Genomic DNA, 19644 nt, shown 5'->3' with positions numbered 1-19644 from the left:
CCCTCCTGGTCAGTATACTGTCCCGCTCCTCTCTCCTGTGCACCGGCAGAGATGGTGGAGACCACACCCCTTCCTGGAAATCCCTCGTCGCTGATTGGTCAGGGCCCAGTCGGCCGCGACCAATCAGCGACGCAGGATTTCCGGGACAGACAGACGGAAGTGCACCTTAGACAATTATATATATATAGATTTTTTTATTTTTTTTATTATTTTTGACATTAGATGTTTTTAGTATTGACGCTGCATAGGCTGCGTCAATAGTAAAAAACTTGGTCACACAGGGTTAATAGCAGCGGTAACGGAGTGCGTTACCCGCGGCATAACGTGGTCCGTTACCGCCGTCATTAACCCTGTGTGAGCGGTGACCGGAGGGGTGTATGCGGGCGCCGGGCAGTGAGTGCGGGGAGTAAGGAGCGGCCATTTTCTTCCGGACTGTGCGCGTCGCTGATTGGTCGTGGCAATGGTCGTGGGCGTTTTGCCACGACCAATCAGCGACTTAGATTCCATGACAGACAGAGGCCGCGACCAATGAATATCTGTGACAGACAGAAGGACAGAAAGACGGGCCCTGACCAATCAGCGACGCGGGATTTCCAGGACAGACAGACAGAAGTGCACCTTAGACAATTATATATATAGATATATACATATATATATATATTATATTCTAACGCATCGGGTATTCTAGAATATGCATGTCCACGTAGTATATTGCCCAGTCACGTAGTATATTGCCCAGCCACGTAGTATATTGGCCAGCCACGTAGTATATTGCCCAGCCACGTAGTATATTGCCCAGCCACGTAGTATATTGGCCAGTCACGTATATTGGCCAGTCACGTAGTATATTGGCCAGTCACGTAGTATATTGCCCAGTCACGTAGTATATTGCCCAGTCACGTAGTATATTGCCCAGTCACGTAGTATATTGGCAAGCCACGTACGTAGTATATTGCCCAGTGATGTAGTATATTGCCCAGTGACGTAGTATATTGCCCAGTGACGTAGTATATTGCCCAGTGACGTAGTATCTTGCCCAGCCACGTAGTATATTGCCCAGACACGTAGTATATTGCCCAGTGACGTAGTATATTGCCCAGTGACGTAGTATCTTGCCCAGCCACATAGTATATTGCCCAGTCACGTAGTATATTGCCCAGTCACGTAGTATATTGCCCAGCCACTTAGTATATTGGCAAGCCACGTACGTAGTATATTGCCCAGCCACGTAGTATATTGCACAGCGACAGAGTATACAGCACAGAGCCTTGTAGTATACAGAGTTAAAATAAAAAATAAACATATAGTCACCCTCCGAAGGCCCGTTGAAGTCCTGGCCCTGTGCTTGGTGCAGACGTCAGCTTCCAGTTCCAGGGTGTGATGACGTCGCAGTCACATGACCGTGACGTCATGGCAGGTCCTTCTCGCGCAGGCGCGCAGGACCTGTGATGACGTCGCGGTCACATGACCGTGACGACCGCAGGCGGCAGCTTCCGGTCCCAGGATGGTATGCCAGAATGACCTTCCATGACGTCACGGTCATGTGACAGCGACGTCATGGATCTCACAGATCTTACAGATCTCACAGGTCTCACAGGAGATCACAGATCTGCTCTACGAGCCGGAGAGGCAGCCGGGATCTTAACATTAGATACTTGTTTCCCCAAAGGAATGAATTATAGAACAGATCTGATGTATTTTTATTAAGTGATGTTCTCATGTATAAACATAAGATATGTGCTTTATGTATATATGTGGGGGTATTTATATGTATTGACATATATTGACGAAGGGTATTGTTGTATTCTTACAACTTGCAATATTGTATATAGACTTAGTGGCTATAACATTTGGATAACACTCAGGTTGGGCAGGGTGTGTGTCTTTGTCCAATGGGTACTCAGGTGTTTGACATATTGTTAATTGACATGTATTGTGATTGGTTGTAGCCTTTTGTTATGTGCCTTTATATATTGTGTTGTAATGTGTCTTTATTATGCTATAACTAAGGGCAGTATTGCCTGAAACGCGTCAGCTTGTTTTTATGACGCACTAATAAAGGACAAGATTTTATTCTATCTTCATCTCCTCCATTCAATATTTGCATGAGCTGGACAAGTGAGGGATTTGCATTTTCACCTGGGAGTCGGTCGGCAGGAACTTGGTAGTGATCCGTGCTCTGCACATGTATATTGGGAATTGGACTCTAATACGTCTGGTTGGGTGAGCTGATGAAATCCTAGTATTTGCATCTTAGAGATGCACCTTTTCTGGGGCGGCTGAGAGCTGATGTTTTTAGCATGGGGGGGTAGTATCCATGGCCCCTTCCTAGGCTATTAATATCATCCTGCAGCTGTCTGCATAGCCTTTGCTGGTTATTAATTATAGGGGGACCCTGCGTTATTTTTTTAAGGGTCCCCCATTTTAATAGCCAGTAAAGGTTTAAGTATACAGTTGTGAGCTGATATTGATAGCCTGGGAAGCTCCATGGGTATTACCCCCTTCCCAGGCTGTAAACATCGACCCCCAGCCATCAGCTTTTCCCCTGCTGGTTACGAAAATTACACGGGAGCCCACGCCATTTTTTTCAGAAAAATTATTTTTCATTAATTAAATACATGTACAGTAAGCTGCACACACTGGACTAATTGAATTTGTCACTGACATCTATATATCTATTTATTCTATATGTACTGTATGTAATCCATCTCTTCTATCCTGCCGGCTCCTGCAGTGATTTTACACTACACGGCTGCTGAATTGCTGGCTTTTCTTCTATCTATCTATCTAGCATCTACTTTAAAATAATTTAGTGGCAACGCTATTATTTTCCTGCACTTTTACCAAATTGTACCGACTTTTTCCCGATTTTAACAAAAATGCTTGTGTTACCGATCACGAATTAGAATGTGCCATATTTGTGTCGAATTTATGTTTGATGATCGTTTTCCGTACATATTCGCTCATCTCTAATCAACACGTATATTAGTGAGTAGAAAGGATCTGCTGTCCTAGATACTTTTTAAAAATGTCCAAACTAAACGCCAAAAACAAACTGAGAAAAGTTTCTTGGAGAAAAAGAGTGCATGTTTGGCTGGAGTCACACTACAGCGAGATACGGCCGAGTCTCGCAGGTTAAAACCAAGCTCTGGCACCGGCACTCCGGAGCGGAGCGTGGAGCTCCATGTATAGCTGTGCGGCCGCACGCTCCGCTCTGGAGTGCCGGTGCCAGAGCTTGGTTTTAACCTGCGAGACTCGGATGTATCTCGCTGTGTGTGATCCCGGCCTTTCTCTGATACTTTTCCTCTGATCGTTCCTCTCCTGATTTTGGCTACAAATACTGATGTCAAATAGTGACCAAATACTGACCGTGTGAACGTGGCCTTAGACAAACCCTTCAGCAAGTCTTTGGGTGCATTCAGACGTATGTGCAAATTGGACTGAGATCAGACCGCAATGAACAGACTGGCCGCAGGTCTCCCGACTCAAGCGTGACAGCTTCGTATAGAGTGCCCTGAAAAAGCATTCATGCCCCGTGAACTTTTCCATATTTTCTTCATGTTAGACCCACAAACTAAATGTAATTTACTAGGATTTTATATCATATCTTCACAAATTAGGATAGGGTTTTCAAACTATTTTAAATCTGAAAACGTGAGGTGCATTTTTATTTATCCCCCCCTCCCCCCCGAGTCCTTTGTAGGACCACCTTTAACTGCAATTATTGCTGCCAGTCTTTTGGGGTCTGAATCTAGCAGCTTTGCTCATCTAGAGGCTGAAATGTTTGCCCCTTCTTTGCAAACTAGCTGTAACTCACTGAGCATGGATGGAGGCTAGCGCTGTCCCCTACATGACCTTTGGAAGAAGGGGCTCTAGTCAGATGAGATGCTTTTTAACGGCGCTGAGAAAAAGGCTGTAGCACCCCCCATCATCAGAAAATCTCCGGGGTCTTGGCTATCGGGGGTAACTGAGACCTGGAGAACATGATCAGGGCCAGTTTTTATGGTGTCCTGTCACATGATCAAAGAACAGAAAACAAAGTCCAATTTAAAATTAATTTCTCTTTTGTCTGATATGATTTACCATATCAGAGAAGAGAGAAAAGCGGCCCCCCTGACCCCCACCGTTAACTCCGCCATCCCAGAGCCCTCCTGATCTGTCTCCCAGCCCTCCGCATCATCTTCCTGGAAAAAGAATGACAAGCGCATGCACAGTGCGCCCGCTGAGATCTGCCGGCCGGTGCCCTGCAACATAAGGAATTTTTCCTTTTGATCACTGTGATATACCCTATCACAATGATCAAAAGAAAAAAAATAGTAAATCAACCCCCCCTTTTTCACCCCTTTAGTTAGAAAAAAATTATAAAATATTTTTTTCCATTTTTTTGGAGTTAGGGTTGGGGTTGGGGTTAGGGCTGTGTTTTGGGTTGTGTTAGGGTTGGAGTTAGGTGTTATTTTTTGCAAAAGTAAAAAAAAATGATGACGATATGACGGCTAGTTTTGTCTAACAACCATGAAACATGCGGGGCAGGAACTCGAGCATGTCACTCAAGCACCCGCAATATTTGGTGCATACCCGAGCACCCGATGCAAACTGGAGTAGCGAGCACTTACGCTCAACACGAATGATGACGTATTCAATATGACGACCTAATTTTATCAAATTCTGTGTCGTACCTGTGGGCTTAAAATGCTCACTATACCCCTGGATAAAATCAGTGAGAAAAACAAGGGTGAAAAATATGTTCAAGTCCCTTTGCCTGTGTGTCTCGAGGCTGTTTGTTAGGCCGGGATCACGCATACGCGAGATACGGCCGGGTCTCGCAGGTGAAATCCCTCCTCTGGCGCCGGCACTCCGGAGCGGAGCATGCAGCCGCATAGCAAGACATGGAGCTGCACGCTCCGCTCCCAAGTGCCGGCGCCAGAGGAGGGATTTCACCTGCGAGACTTGGCCGTATCTCGCGTATGTGTGATCCCGGCTTTAGGCAATCCCAGGCACGGAGATTCGAACATATTTTTGAGCACGCCAAAGACACTCAGTTAGCACCCAAGCATGCTCCGATAACAGTTTATCCCAGCACTCTCGCTCATTACTATTTGTGAGGTATAAAATTAAAAAAAAAAAAAGATCTTTTAGCAGTAGGCTCCAGTTCTTATCACCGATTTTTCATATTTCTAAATGTGCGTTATTGTAGGTAGTAATCAAGCTTAATTTGAAGGGGTTATCTTTTTTATTGTTTTTCTTGCTATTGCTGAGGCATAATTCTTGATCAATAAGCATTGCTTTTTGAAAGGCATTATCAATTAATTTGTGGAGATACTCCTTTTCAGCAAATTGTATTTTTAATAGAGTCCCTTAGTTCCCTGATTGATGTATGTGTCGATATCGGTACAGTTTTTTCTCATCCTCTTAAATTGGCTAAAAGGGATATTTTTAAAACAATTTTTTTTATATTGACAATATATTGCAATATCTTTAAAAAATGTTCTGGTAGTGATCCCATTATTTTTTTTGTTTGATAATTATATCCAGAAAATCGATGTGAGTGTTTTTGGATATTCAAGGTCCATTCAATTCCTCATTCATTTTCATTTATTTCTTGGCAATTGTTTTTGAGCAAATTTCATCACCCTTCCATACAAAAATGAAAATGTCTACATTTCTTTGTTATAGAATTATATTGTCCTTATACTTTGCAATTGTGGTGTATTTATCTTCAGTAGAGCCCATAAAAATGTCAACAAAAGCAATTGCTTTTTTAGTGCCCATCGCTGTGACAATACTTTGCTTGTATATTTTCTTGTCATTGGTAAAATTATTATTTTTCAACACAAATTTTAAGCTCTCAATGAGTAAACTCCTCTGCAGTTCAAGGATTTCTCCATTACACTGTAATGTCTTTTCTATGCTGTTCAGTCTTAGTTAATGCTGAATATTAGTATACTTCTCCATTTCTCGTCATGTCACTGCATCGTTACTGTTTTGTTCCTGGTGGTGGAAAAATCTTTTTCATCTTGAATACTACAAAGTACAACCTGTTTTCACATTCCCTAATAGCTCAGTGTGCTATTAGGTTGATTCCCAAGTGAAAGGTCACTGGTTTGGAGCTGCCATGAAGAAGATTTCACAAGAAAAGAGAAACAGCATCATCCAGCTCATCGATAGCGGTCTCTTGGCCAAGAAAATTGCCAAACTTCATCATGTGAGCGCCATGTCAGTTGGAAAAGTACAAAATGAAGTCCATCCATCTGTTCAAAAGCCAAAAGGTGGACGTCCAGGCAAACTATCGGCGTCAATAAGTCGGCTAATCACAAGGTCGATCAGTTCTGATGTGCAGGAGTGGAGGTCTTGGGCTGCAGCCATTTTTGCACCATGTGTAGCAAGTCGAACATCTGGGACTTAGGAGGGTTGTCCCTTTGATAGCACCAGAGGTGCACCCCTTAAGCCTAGACTGCCAGGGTGACACCCAAACGTGCCATAATCTATGCCTTCAGCTTGTTGTACTCCTTGGCATCCTAAAGGGCAAGGTCGTAGTACGTGTTCTGCGGTTCCCCAGTAAGATATGGAGCTGGGACCTCTCCCCATTGCTCTGGGGGCAGTTTCTCTGTCACCCTCTCAAATACAGTCAGGAAGCCTAGATGTTATCCTCCGGAGTCATTTTCTCTATGGCCTCCTGTACCATTCGACTCACATGGCTACCTTCACTTTATTACAGTTTTCTGACTTCTTTGTATTGAGTAGCAGTCCCATGCTTGCGCTTTCCATTTTGACACTCCATAAGTCCTTCAGTCCATCTATGCTTGTGGCTATTGTTGTAGCTGTTTTGCTCTGACCCAAAGTCAGATACGCAGGATCACCAGTGAGGCCAAATTAAGAGATAAGGCCCTCAACTAACGAGCACTCGGAGAAAAGAATGCACATTTGAGAACAAGTCAATTACTGTTTATTCACTCAAGAATGTGGTCTCTTATGTTGTATCATCTGCTTATTTAAGATTATTGATAATTCATCCAGCTATTTTGATTCCTTCTTCTTTTTCGACAAGTCCAGCCTTCCTGAAAATAGCTTCTCCATATAAATTGAAGAGAAATGGTGACCGGACTCAGCCTTGTTTGACGCCTCGCTCTATGTTGAACCATGCCATGTTGATGTGCTCCGTTCACAAGTACTTCTTGGTTGATGTAAAGGTTCCTAATTAGGCTGATGTGATGGTTCAACACTCCAATATCCTTCATGGTATTCCAAAGTTTCTGGTGATCAACACAGTCAAAGGCTTTGCTATAATCGATGAAGCAAAAATAGATCTCCTTGTTGTATTCTTTGGTCTTCTCCATCTAGTGTTAGCAATTACATCTCTTGTTCCTCTGCCTTTTCTGAATCCTGCTTGTTCCTCTGCTGCTTTTTGTCAAAAGTTTTGTAATGATATAATTCAGAAATGACCATTGTCCTCTATATAAAGCCTATGCAACTCAGGGTCATCTTCCCACCAAGAAGCAGTGACATAAGCAATGTAGCCGACAGCACAGCAAATAGTGGAACTATCAACGTCAGTGATTAGTAAAGGACGATCATTTCAGAGATGTAAAGCTTCACGTGACTAGCCAAAAGCTGAGTTTTTCATTTATGCTCGGAATTTCATTTTAATTAATATAATTTAAACTATTACCCCACACTAATCATTAATGCCTTTGCTGTAGTTGTATGTGGAATTTGTGCTATTAGATTCATTTCTTTGAACATCCAAAGAAAAAGAAAAGGTGGCACTCACCAAGCGATGTATTAAAAATCCTTTATTCTTCCATGTATTGGAGTAAGGATGTGCCTTTAGGGCAAGCAGGTAAACGAGAGGGTGCGGGGAGTGAACCGGACGACGGCCGTTTTGCGCACAATGCGCTTCAACGGGTCCAGGTATGTGATTGGGAAGCAAAACTGTTCCTTTATAGTGAATACAAAAACAGCTGTGTGACATCACTAATTAATCTGTGCCTGGATAAATAGATACAATCTTAAAAAACAGTCATAATCACATAAATATGCAGAACAACAAATATATTGCAATAAACCAGTTATTTCTATAAAAAGACAGACATGTCTAACTTATCATTCAGACCCATTGGACCTTGAGCGTTAGCTCTCAGAATCCATTTTGCTTCCTGTTGTAGGAGAAGCTTGTTATAATTTCCTCCCCTCGAGGAGTGTTTAACTATTTCCAATCCTGCAAAGTTCAGTAGTCTGGGGTTATCATTATGTTTCTCCCGCATATGGTTAATCAACCGTAAGGAACCTTTTCCTGAACTAATAGAACTAAAATGTTCTCTAAATCTTGTGCACATTGGACGAATAGTTTTGCCTATGTAGTAAAAATGGCAAGGACAATAAAGAATATATACAACATTTTTACTCCTACAGGAAATGAAATCTTTAGTAATATGTTCTATAGGACCTATTTTTAACGGACTATGTATTAAATGAAACTGGCAATAATTGCAATTTCCGCATCTGTAATTACCTGAACTGGAGGTGGTTTTTAACCAATTTTTGTTCCTCCGGTACTATGCGATTCTGCACCAACATATCTCCCAGATTTTTTGTGCGTCTATACGCAAATTGTGGATTGCCAATATTCATTCTGGCTAGATCCCGATCTGAGTGCAAAATGTGCCAGTTCCTTCTAGTGGCTGTGTGAACAGCTCTGTCCATTGGGCTGTGCTTAAAATTAAAAATCACCTTCTATTCAGTTTTAGCTTTCTGGATGTCTATAGATTTATCCTTATATCTTTGCTTTTTAAGGAGATCGGTCTGTGTGACATTTTCTGCCCGTTTTTCTGCCTCATCAAGTAACAATTTCGGGTAACCCCTCTCCAAAAAACTTGACTTCAGATTTTTTAATTGTTCCTTATATACCTCATCTACATTAGTAATCTTACGATATCGGAGCATTTGGCTAAAAACGCGACCGGCGTACCCATAGCGGTACCGGTCTTTTGAATATGCCACTTTTCAATAAATTTAAAGGTATTATGTGATAATACAAAATGTAAACCTTCTAGGATAAAAGAAATAAGACTCTGATCTATGCCATTATATTTCAATACCTTTTCAATGGCTTCTATGCCTATATTTTGTGGAATACGAGTATGTAGGCTAACAACATCTATTGGAGCCAATGAAAAGGTAGTTTGCCAATCATATTCTTTCAAAACCGACCTCTCACACAGAACTTTGAATAGTCATCACATTGCGGTTTTGTCTAAAGGTTTTTATTTCTGTGTACCAGAACAATTCGATTTGGTGGAATTTAAGATAGATCTCTTTAAAAATATTAGAAAACTTCATTTACAAAAGCATTTTGCTAGTACCAAAAATAAAGGTGCAGCTGAAACAACGGTAAATTTAGAAAGCCCAATACCAATAGGTAATTTGGGCTTTATGGTAGGTCAACAGATGGATGCAAACGATTTGAATGATACGTTACTGCTAGCGCATCTTAGCAACACAGGGAAAAGTGTTGTGAATTTGGATTTTGGGCTCCCCCGGTGGCCACTGGTGGAATTGAACTGGTGTGCATCATCCCCTCTGTTCACCTGTTTCCATCAGGATGTGGGAGTCGCTATTTAGCCTTGCTCCTCTGTCACTTCCATGCCGGTCAACATTGTAATCAGAAGCCTTTCTGTGCATGTTCCTGCTACTAGACAACTCCCAGCTAAGTTGGACTTTAGTCCTCGTTTGTTTTTGCATTTTGTTCCAGTTCACAGCTGTAGTTTCGTTTCTGTGTCTGGAAAGCTCTTGTGATCTGAAATTGCCACTCTGATGTTATGAGTTAATACTAGAGTCTTAAAGTAATTTCAGGATGGTGTTTTGATAGGGTTTTCAGCTGACCATGAAAGTGTCCTTTCTGTCTTCCTGCTATCTAGTAAGCGGACCTCAATTTTGCTAAACCTATTTTCATACTACGTTTGTCTTTTTCATCTAAAATCACCGCCAATATATGTGGGGGCCTCTGTCTGCCTTTCGGGGAAATTTCTCTAGAGGTGAGCCAGGACTGTATTTTCCTCTGCCAGGATTAGTTAGTCCTCCGGCCGGCGCTGGGCGTCTAGGGATAAAACGTAGGCAACGCTACCCGGCTACTGTTAATTGTGCGGCAGGTTTAGTTCATGGTCAGTTTAGTTTCCATCCTTCCAAGAGCTAGTTCTTATGTTCGCTGGGCTATGTTCTCTGATGCCATTAGGGATGTTATGGTGGGGTTCCCTGTGCCTGCGGGTCTGAATGAGTCCATGACAATGGCTATCCAGATCGATAGGCGTCTGCGGGAGCGCAAACCTGTGCACCATTTGGCGGTGTCTACTGAGAAGACGCCAGAGAATATGCAATGTGATAGAATTCTGTCCAGAAGTGAACGGCAGAATTTTAGACGAAAAAATGGGTTGTGCTTCTATTGCGGTGATTCAACTCATGTTATATCAGCATGCTCTAAGCGTACTAAGAAGCTTGATAAATCTGTTTCAATTGGCACTTTACAGTCTAAGTTTATTCTGTCTGTGACCCTGATTTGTTCTTTATCATCTATTACCGCGGATGCCTATGTCGACTCTGGCGCCGCTTTGAGTCTTATGGATTGGTCCTTTGCCAAACGCTGTGGGTATGATTTGGAGCCTCTTGAAACTCCTATACCCCTGAAGGGGATTGACTCCACCCCATTGGCTAGTAATAAACCACAATACTGGACACAAGTAACTATGCGGATTAATCCGGATCACCAGGAGATTATTCGCTTTCTTGTGCTGTATAACCTACATGATGTGTTGGTGCTTGGATTGCCATGGCTGCAATCTCATAACCCAGTCCTTGACTGGAAAGCTATGTCTGTGTTAAGCTGGGGATGTAAGGGGACGCATGGGGACGTACCTGTGGTTTCCATTTCATCATCTATTCCCTCTGAGATTCCTGAATTCTTGACTGAATATCGTGACGTTTTTGAAGAACCTAAGCTTGGTTCATTACCTCCGCACCGGGAGTGCGATTGTGCCATAGATTTGATTCCGGGTAGTAAATACCCTAAGGGTCGTTTATTTAATCTGTCTGTGCCTGAACATGCTGCTATGCGAGAATATATAAAGGACTCCTTGGAAAAGGGACATATTCGTCCTTCGTCATCTCCCTTAGGAGCCGGTTTTTTCTTTGTGGCTAAGAAAGATGGCTCTTTGAGGCCGTGTATTGATTATCGGCTTTTGAATAAAATCACGGTTAAATATCAATATCCGTTGCCACTGCTGACTGATTTGTTTGCTCGCATAAAGGGGGCCAAGTGGTTCTCTAAGATAGATCTCCGTGGGGCGTATAATTTGGTGCGAATTAAGCAGGGGGATGAGTGGAAAACCGCATTTAATACGCCCGAGGGCCACTTTGAGTATTTGGTGATGCCTTTTGGTCTTTCAAATGCCCCTTCAGTCTTTCAGTCCTTTATGCATGACATTTTCCGTGATTATTTGGATAAATTTATGATTGTGTATCTGGATGATATTTTGATTTTTTCGGATGACTGGGACTCTCATGTCCAGCAGGTCAGGAGGGTTTTTCAGGTTTTGCGGTCTAATTCCTTGTGTGTGAAGGGTTCTAAGTGCGTTTTTGGGGTTCAAAAGATTTCCTTTTTGGGATATATTTTTTCCCCCTCTTCCATCGAGATGGATCCTGTCAAGGTTCAGGCTATTTGTGATTGGACGCAACCCTCTTCTCTTAAGAGTCTTCAGAAATTTTTGGGCTTTGCTAACTTTTATCGTCGATTTATTGCTGGTTTTTCTGATGTTGTTAAACCATTGACTGATTTGACTAAGAAGGGTGCTGATGTTGCTGATTGGTCCCCTGCTGCTGTGGAGGCCTTTCGGGAGCTTAAGTGCCGCTTTTCTTCCGCCCCTGTGTTGCGTCAGCCTGATGTTGCTCTTCCTTTTCAGGTTGAGGTCGACGCTTCTGAAATCGGAGCTGGGGCGGTTTTGTCGCAGAGAAGTTCCGATTGCTCCGTGATGAGACCTTGTGCTTTTTTCTCGCGTAAATTTTCGCCCGCCGAGCGGAATTATGATGTTGGGAATCGGGAGCTTTTGGCCATGAAGTGGGCTTTTGAGGAGTGGCGTCATTGGCTTGAGGGGGCTAGACATCAGGTGGTGGTATTGACTGACCACAAAAATCTAATTTATCTTGAGTCCGCCAGACGCCTGAATCCTAGACAGGCGCGCTGGTCGTTGTTTTTCTCTCGGTTTAATTTTGTGGTGTCCTACCTGCCGGGTTCTAAGAATGTTAAGGCGGATGCCCTTTCTAGAAGTTTTGAGCCTGACTCCCCTGGTAATTCTGAACCTACAGGTATCCTTAAGGATGGAGTGATATTGTCTGCCGTTTCTCCAGACCTGCGGCGGGCCTTGCAGGAGTTTCAGGCGGATAGACCTGATCGTTGCCCACCTGGTAGACTGTTTGTTCCTGATGATTGGACCAGTAAAGTCATTTCTGAGGTTCATTCTTCTGCGTTGGCAGGTCATCCTGGAATCTTTGGTACCAGGGATTTGGTGGCAAGGTCCTTCTGGTGGCCTTCCCTGTCTCGAGATGTGCGAGGCTTTGTGCAGTCTTGTGACGTTTGTGCTCGGGCCAAGCCTTGTTGTTCTTGGGCTAGTGGATTGTTGTTGCCCTTGCCTATCCCGAAGAGGCCCTGGACGCACATCTCGATGGATTTTATTTCGGATCTTCCTGTTTCTCAGAAGATGTCTGTCATCTGGGTGGTGTGTGACCGTTTCTCTAAGATGGTCCATTTGGTTCCCCTGCCTAAGTTGCCTTCTTCTTCCGAGTTGGTTCCTCTGTTTTTTTCAAAATGTGGTCCGTTTGCATGGTATTCCGGAGAATATCGTTTCTGACAGAGGAACCCAATTCGTGTCTAGATTTTGGCGAGCATTCTGTGCTAGGATGGGCATAGATTTGTCTTTCTCGTCTGCTTTCCATCCTCAGACTAATGGCCAGACCGAGCGGACGAATCAGACCTTGGAGACATATTTGAGGTGTTTTGTGTCTGCAGATCAGGATGATTGGGTTGCTTTTTTGCCTTTAGCGGAGTTTGCCCTCAATAATCGGGCCAGCTCTGCCACCTTGGTGTCTCCTTTTTTCTGTAATTCGGGGTTTCATCCTCGATTTTCTTCTGGTCAGTTGGAATCTTCGGATTGTCCTGGAGTGGATGCTGTGGTGGAGAGGTTGCATCAGATTTGGGGGCAGGTAGTGGACAATTTGAAGTTGTCCCAGGAGAAGACTCAGCTTTTTGCCAACCGCCGGCGTCGGGTTGGTCCTCGGCTTTGTGTTGGGGACTTGGTGTGGTTGTCTTCTCGTTTTGTCCCTATGAGGGTTTCTTCTCCTAAGTTTAAGCCTCGGTTCATCGGCCCGTACAAGATATTGGAGATTCTTAACCCTGTGTCCTTCCGTTTGGACCTCCCTGCATCTTTTTCTATTCATAATGTTTTTCATCGGTCATTATTGCGCAGGTATGAGGTACCGGTTGTGCCTTCCGTTGAGCCTCCTGCTCCGGTGTTGGTTGAGGGCGAGTTGGAGTACGTTGTGGAAAAAATCTTGGACTCCCGTGTTTCCAGACGGAAACTCCAGTATCTGGTCAAATGGAAGGGATACGGTCAGGAGGATAATTCTTGGGTGACTGCCTCTGATGTTCATGCCTCCGATCTGGTCCGTGCCTTTCATAGGGCTCATCCTGATCGCCCTGGTGGTTCTGGTGAGGGTTCGGTGCCCCCTCCTTGAGGGGGGGGTACTGTTGTGAATTTAGATTTTGGGCTCCCCCGGTGGCCACTGGTGGAATTGAACTGGTGTGCATCATCCCCTCTGTTCACCTGTTTCCATCAGGATGTGGGAGTCGCTATTTAGCCTTGCTCCTCTGTCACTTCCATGCCGGTCAACATTGTAATCAGAAGCCTTTCTGTGCATGTTCCTGCTACTAGACAACTCCCAGCTAAGTTGGACTTTAGTCCTCGTTTGTTTTTGCATTTTGTTCCAGTTCACAGCTGTAGTTTCGTTTCTGTGTCTGGAAAGCTCTTGTGATCTGAAATTGCCACTCTGATGTTATGAGTTAATACTAGAGTCTTAAAGTAATTTCAGGATGGTGTTTTGATAGGGTTTTCAGCTGACCATGAAAGTGTCCTTTCTGTCTTCCTGCTATCTAGTAAGCGGACCTCAATTTTGCTAAACCTATTTTCATACTACGTTTGTCTTTTTCATCTAAAATCACCGCCAATATATGTGGGGGCCTCTGTCTGCCTTTCGGGGAAATTTCTCTAGAGGTGAGCCAGGACTGTATTTTCCTCTGCCAGGATTAGTTAGTCCTCCGGCCGGCGCTGGGCGTCTAGGGATAAAACGTAGGCAACGCTACCCGGCTACTGTTAATTGTGCGGCAGGTTTAGTTCATGGTCAGTTTAGTTTCCATCCTTCCAAGAGCTAGTTCTTATGTTCGCTGGGCTATGTTCTCTTGCCATTGAGAACCATAACAGAAAAGTATAGATGAACCTTTTCATGTAGGTAGTACACAAGGTGCTAATGTTCCGTTTAAGGGTGGTGTACATTCTAACTACATGCCTATTTCTCCGGGGAATGCTATCGACCTCTGTCACGACTCAGTCATCAGAGACGTGGAGGTGATTCTTTATCATCCCCCTAATCAGAACTTAACAAAGCAAGAAAGGAGTGCGTTACAGGAAATGAAAAAATGGTCAGATGTAGTGTTCCGCAAGGCGGATAAACGTGGGAATATTGTTCTACTTGATCGTAGTTACTATATAGAAAAAGCTTTATCCCAACTAAATGATTCTGACACCTATGCACATCTAGATGGAAATCCAATCTTTAAACATAGAGAAAAATTTAGAACTTTATTAAATAAATATGTAACACTTGGAGTTTTGACTAAAAAAAGAGGGGAGAATCTATTCCCTGAATTTCCCCACATGGCGTTCTGGTACAGTATCCCTAAGATACATAAAGATCCCATAAAACCTCCAAGGCGCCCTATAATATCAGGGATTGGCTCTTTAACTGAGCCGCTATCACAATACCTGGATTGGTTATTAAAACCACTATTGAGACAAGTACCTTCATTTGTTAAAGATTCTGGGGATTTTTTGTCGGGTTTGAAAGAATATGATTGGCAAATTACCTTTTCATTGGCTTCAATAGATGTTGTTAGCCTATATACTCGTATTCCACAAAATATAGGCATATAAGCCATTGAAAAGGTATTGAAATATAGTGACATAGATCAGAGTCTTATTTCTTTTATCCTAGAAGGTTTACATTTTGTATTATCACATAATACCTTTAAATTTCTTGAAAAGTGGTATATTCAAAAGACCGGTACCGCTATGGGTACGCCGGTCGCATGCATTTTTGCCAACTTATTTATAGCGGTTTTTGAAAATAAATACATCTATAGCTCCCTTAATCCTCTTCTTAAACATATACGTTGCTTTTAAGATATGTTGACGACATATTTATTATATGTGATGGGACAAAAGAACAATTTGAGGAATTTGTAAATTACTTAAATACTGCGAATGTTGAAAACATGCGGTTCACACCCTGTTTTGGAGGCAACAGTTTAGTTTTTTTGGACGTGAAGATTGACAGTGTGGATGGACACATCAATACCTGTGTACACAAAAAATCAACAGCCACAAATAATATGTTGCTGTTTGAAAGTGCACACCCCTTTCACACAAAACGTGGTTTGCCCTATAGCCAAATGCTCCAATATCGTAAGATTACTAATGTAGATGAGGTATATAAGGGACAATTAAAAAATCTAAAGTCAAGTTTTTTGGAGAGGGGTTACCCGAAATTGTTACTTGATGAGGCAGAAAAACGCGCAGAAAATGTCACACAGACCGATCTCCTTAAAAAGCAAAGATATAAGGATAAATCTATAGACATCCAGAAAGCTAAAACTGAACAGAAGGTGATTTTTAATTTTAAGCACAGCCCAATGGACAGAGCTGTTCACACAGCCACTAGAAGGAACTGGCACATTTTGCACTCAGATCGGGATCTAGCCAGAATGAATATTGGCAATCCACAATTTGCGTATAGACGCACAAAAAATCTGGGAGATATGTTGGTGCAGAATCGCATAGTACCGGAGGAACAAAAATTGGTTAAAAACCACCTCCAGTTCAGGTAATTACAGATGCGGAAATTGCAATTATTGCCAGTTTCATTTAATACATAGTCCGTTAAAAATAGGTCCTATAGAACATATTACTAAAGATTTCATTTCCTGTAGGAGTAAAAATGTTGAATATATTCTTTATTGTCCTTGCCATTTTTACTACATAGGCAAAACTATTCGTCCAATGTGCACAAGATTTAGAGAACATTTTAGTTCTATTAGTTCAGGAAAAGGTTCCTTACGGTTGATTAACCATATGCGGGAAAAGCATAATGCTAACCCCAGACTACTGAACTTTGCAGGATTGGAAATAGTTAAACACTCCTCGAGGGGAGGAAATTCTAACAAGCTTCTCCTACAACAGGAAGCAAAATGGATTCTGAGAGCTAACGCTCAAGGTCCAATGGGTCTGAATGATAAGTTAGACATGTCTGTCTTTTTATAGAAATAACTGGTTTATTGCAATATATTTGTTGTTCTGCATATTTATGTGATTATGACTGTTTTTTAAGATTGTATCTATTTATCCAGGCACAGATTAATTAGTGATATCACACAGCTGTTTTTGTATTCACTATAAAGGAACGGTTTTGCTTCCCAGTCACATAACTGGACCCGTTGAAGCGCATTGTGCGCGAAACGGCCGTCGTCCGGATCACTCCCCGCAGCCTCTCGTTTACCTGCTTGCCCTAAAGGCATGTCCTTACTCCAATACATGGAAGAATAAAGGATTTTTAATACATCGCTTGGTGAGTGCCACCTTTTCTTTTTCTTTGGATGTTCAATACGAATTACTGTTTGGTAGAGCACCGCAGTGCGATTGTATTCCACCATTGGTCTGATTGCCACAGAAGACTTTGATTGTCGCAGTAAATTGCTCACTTGAAGGCCATCTAAAACCACCTATCCTGGTGCCGTCATACTTTTCTCTTTTTGTATAGATTCATTTCTTTGCTCAATGTCTATATTTGCTATCCTTTCGCACAATGTTATACAGACATATGCATTTATTAAAACCTGTAAATGTGTCCTTTGCTAATAAATTGTCTTTTTCTCCCTGTAGTTTTATTGCAGATCAGTGCTCTCATACTATTTTCCCTAAAGTTTCAGGCGGCAAAATTTCTTCTTCCCGATTCCCAGTTCAGCTGGGGCTATGGACTTGCCTGGGGATCCTGTATTTTCATGCTTGGAGGAGTTGTGATAAGCTGTTTGAGGACTGGTGTCACAAAGGATTAAATACTTACTCGTGCAAGAATTTGAAGAACTATAATGGTGATGTGCAGTGTCGGACTGGTTTGGTAAAGGCCCACCAGTAACATTAATTCTTTGTGCCCACCGTTCAACTACATGCAAAAATATCCTGACCCTGTACACAAATGTACTTTTCCCCTATGTAATATTAATTTGGCTAGCTTGTTTAATGAATGATTATATTATACCTTTTTCTGCAAATTGTGAATCAAGTGCAACAGCAGTACTTATTAGCGCTCCTTCACAGGGGCCCACCGGAGGATTCTCCTGTCCTCCCGTGGACCAGTCCAGACCTGGTGATGTGGACAAAATATATAGGTATAAAAATAAGGTGTTTTCAGGTCACTGTGGGAATGTAAGCAAAAACAAAAATTCAATTAAAGGAAACCAGTCACTTTCCAAATGTCCCCCAAACCTCCTCAAAGTATATCTTCAACTTTTAATATAGTTTCAAACCTGCCCCCTTGCTTTGTATCACTGGCCAACTTATAAAATGATATTAGGGTAACATATAAAGCAAAAAGTCACCCAAAGGGGTTTATTTTAAGCTATATTAACAGTGTAATAAAGAAATGTTGGCAGTGTGGGAGACTTGGGGAAGTGGACAGGATCCCTTTAAGGAAATCAAATTGTGATTATCGAGAATATAAGAAATGCATGTGTGGTGAGAAGAGACAATTCACTGTTATAGGCTGCACTACAAAATAAAGATCCTTCATCTGAAGATATAATAAGGCGTTTTTATTCCACAACGTGCTTCGATGCCGGATTGGTGTGTTGATGAAGACGACAGGCCGACATTGAAACACGTTGTGGAATAAAAACTATCAAACTCATGTCTGGATCAAGGTGGTGCAGCCTGAAAGAGTGAATTGTCTCCTCTGGTCAAGCATCTTGGTGGAGGCCATCACCAGCCGTGAGGCGGCAGCTGCCGGTACGGAGCTTTTACGGGACTTGTACTACCTACACAACTCTCTCAGGTGAGCACTTTACCTGGACCTCTCGTTTCTTCATATAAGGCTGTCACCACATGGTCTGATGAGCTCTCTACTTAAGAAATTTTGGTTGGCTTATTAGCTGGAGTAATATCGCCTCATCTAAAAATGGATGAACACAATACAAAAGTTTCTAACAATAAATCTATAAAACTAATCCTAATTATGTAAATTAAATCTAATTATGTAAAGTAGCAAATTATTTGAAATACAATGTGGGAGATTTATGGAACTGCCTAAGGGTATGTTCCCATGTCCGGCCGTCGGCCCACTCATGCCTTACCAGTCATTTGTATCTTCTGCAACCTCAGCACGTGAATATCTTTTCCTATAACTCTACAGTGTGATGTTCCTCTTATTCCTCCTGAACATTTATGAATAAATTGACAAGTGGGTGTTACCATACATTAGTCAAAGGATTGTGTCTTTATTTTGATTTCTGTATTTGTATCAATAAAAATGACCTACCATGTTTTTTTTCGGACCATAAGACGCACCCCAAATTTTCAGGAGGAAAATAGGGGAAAAAATGCAATGCGTCAAATGGGGGCCCATTGATGCCGAACACCACCTTCTCCCAGCTCAGGAACGCAGGTTCGCCCAACTTCTGCAACCACCACCCCCTTGGTAAGCTGCATTCGGTCTATAAGACGCACCCCCATTTTCCCCCCAAATCTGGGGGAAAAAGTGCATCTTATAGTCCAAAAAATACAGTAATTTAAAAAGATGAAAATGTTGTGAGGAGGTTCCAGGTAGAGATTTTGCACTGGGGCCTCGGAGATGTAAGTCTCAGGTGTAATGCAGATGTATACGTCTTGCTCAGGGGTGTACCATAGAAGCAACCCAAGTGGCAGTAATGGGATTCTTTGAAAGATGGTGTCCAGCCCTTAGTTGTTTCCATCATCTTTGCTGTTGGCTGCTGAACAGAGATGAGCGGATTTGCCAACATTCAAATTTGCCAGATCACTCAGGTGTTCCAGGAAAATGTGATTTACAGCATATTGAATGTTCCTTATTATGCTCTAGGGTTTGGCGCTTCAAATGGTTCTCCTATTCTTTCCTCTTTCTATGTTGCATGCATTCTCTCAGCTTCTTCACTCCAGGCCAGGATTCCTGGCATGACCAGGCCTCAGACATCACTGGAAGTCGTGCTGTAAATTGCATGACACTTGTCAGATGTCAGAGGCCTGGTCATGCTGGAAATCCTAT

General features: G+C 42.5%; 1 long non-coding RNA gene across 1 annotated transcript in view; it reads left to right on the top strand.

Annotated features, from left to right (window-relative positions):
• LOC143804889 (uncharacterized) overlaps nt 1–18848 on the top strand; it is a 34311-nt gene extending 15463 nt beyond the window's left edge. Inside the window, exon 5 of the long non-coding RNA XR_013221123.1 lies at nt 17253–18848. This is a non-coding gene — a long non-coding RNA (uncharacterized LOC143804889). The remainder of the gene's footprint in view (nt 1–17252) is intronic.
• The last annotated feature ends 796 nt before the right edge of the window (nt 18849–19644 follow it).

The sequence above is a fragment of the Ranitomeya variabilis genome, chromosome 2 (genome assembly GCF_051348905.1).
Source record: "Ranitomeya variabilis isolate aRanVar5 chromosome 2, aRanVar5.hap1, whole genome shotgun sequence".
Lineage (NCBI taxonomy): Eukaryota > Metazoa > Chordata > Amphibia > Anura > Dendrobatidae > Ranitomeya > Ranitomeya variabilis.
The sequence above is the reverse complement of the archived record's forward strand: the minus strand, read 5'-3'. Positions and strand labels throughout refer to the sequence as shown.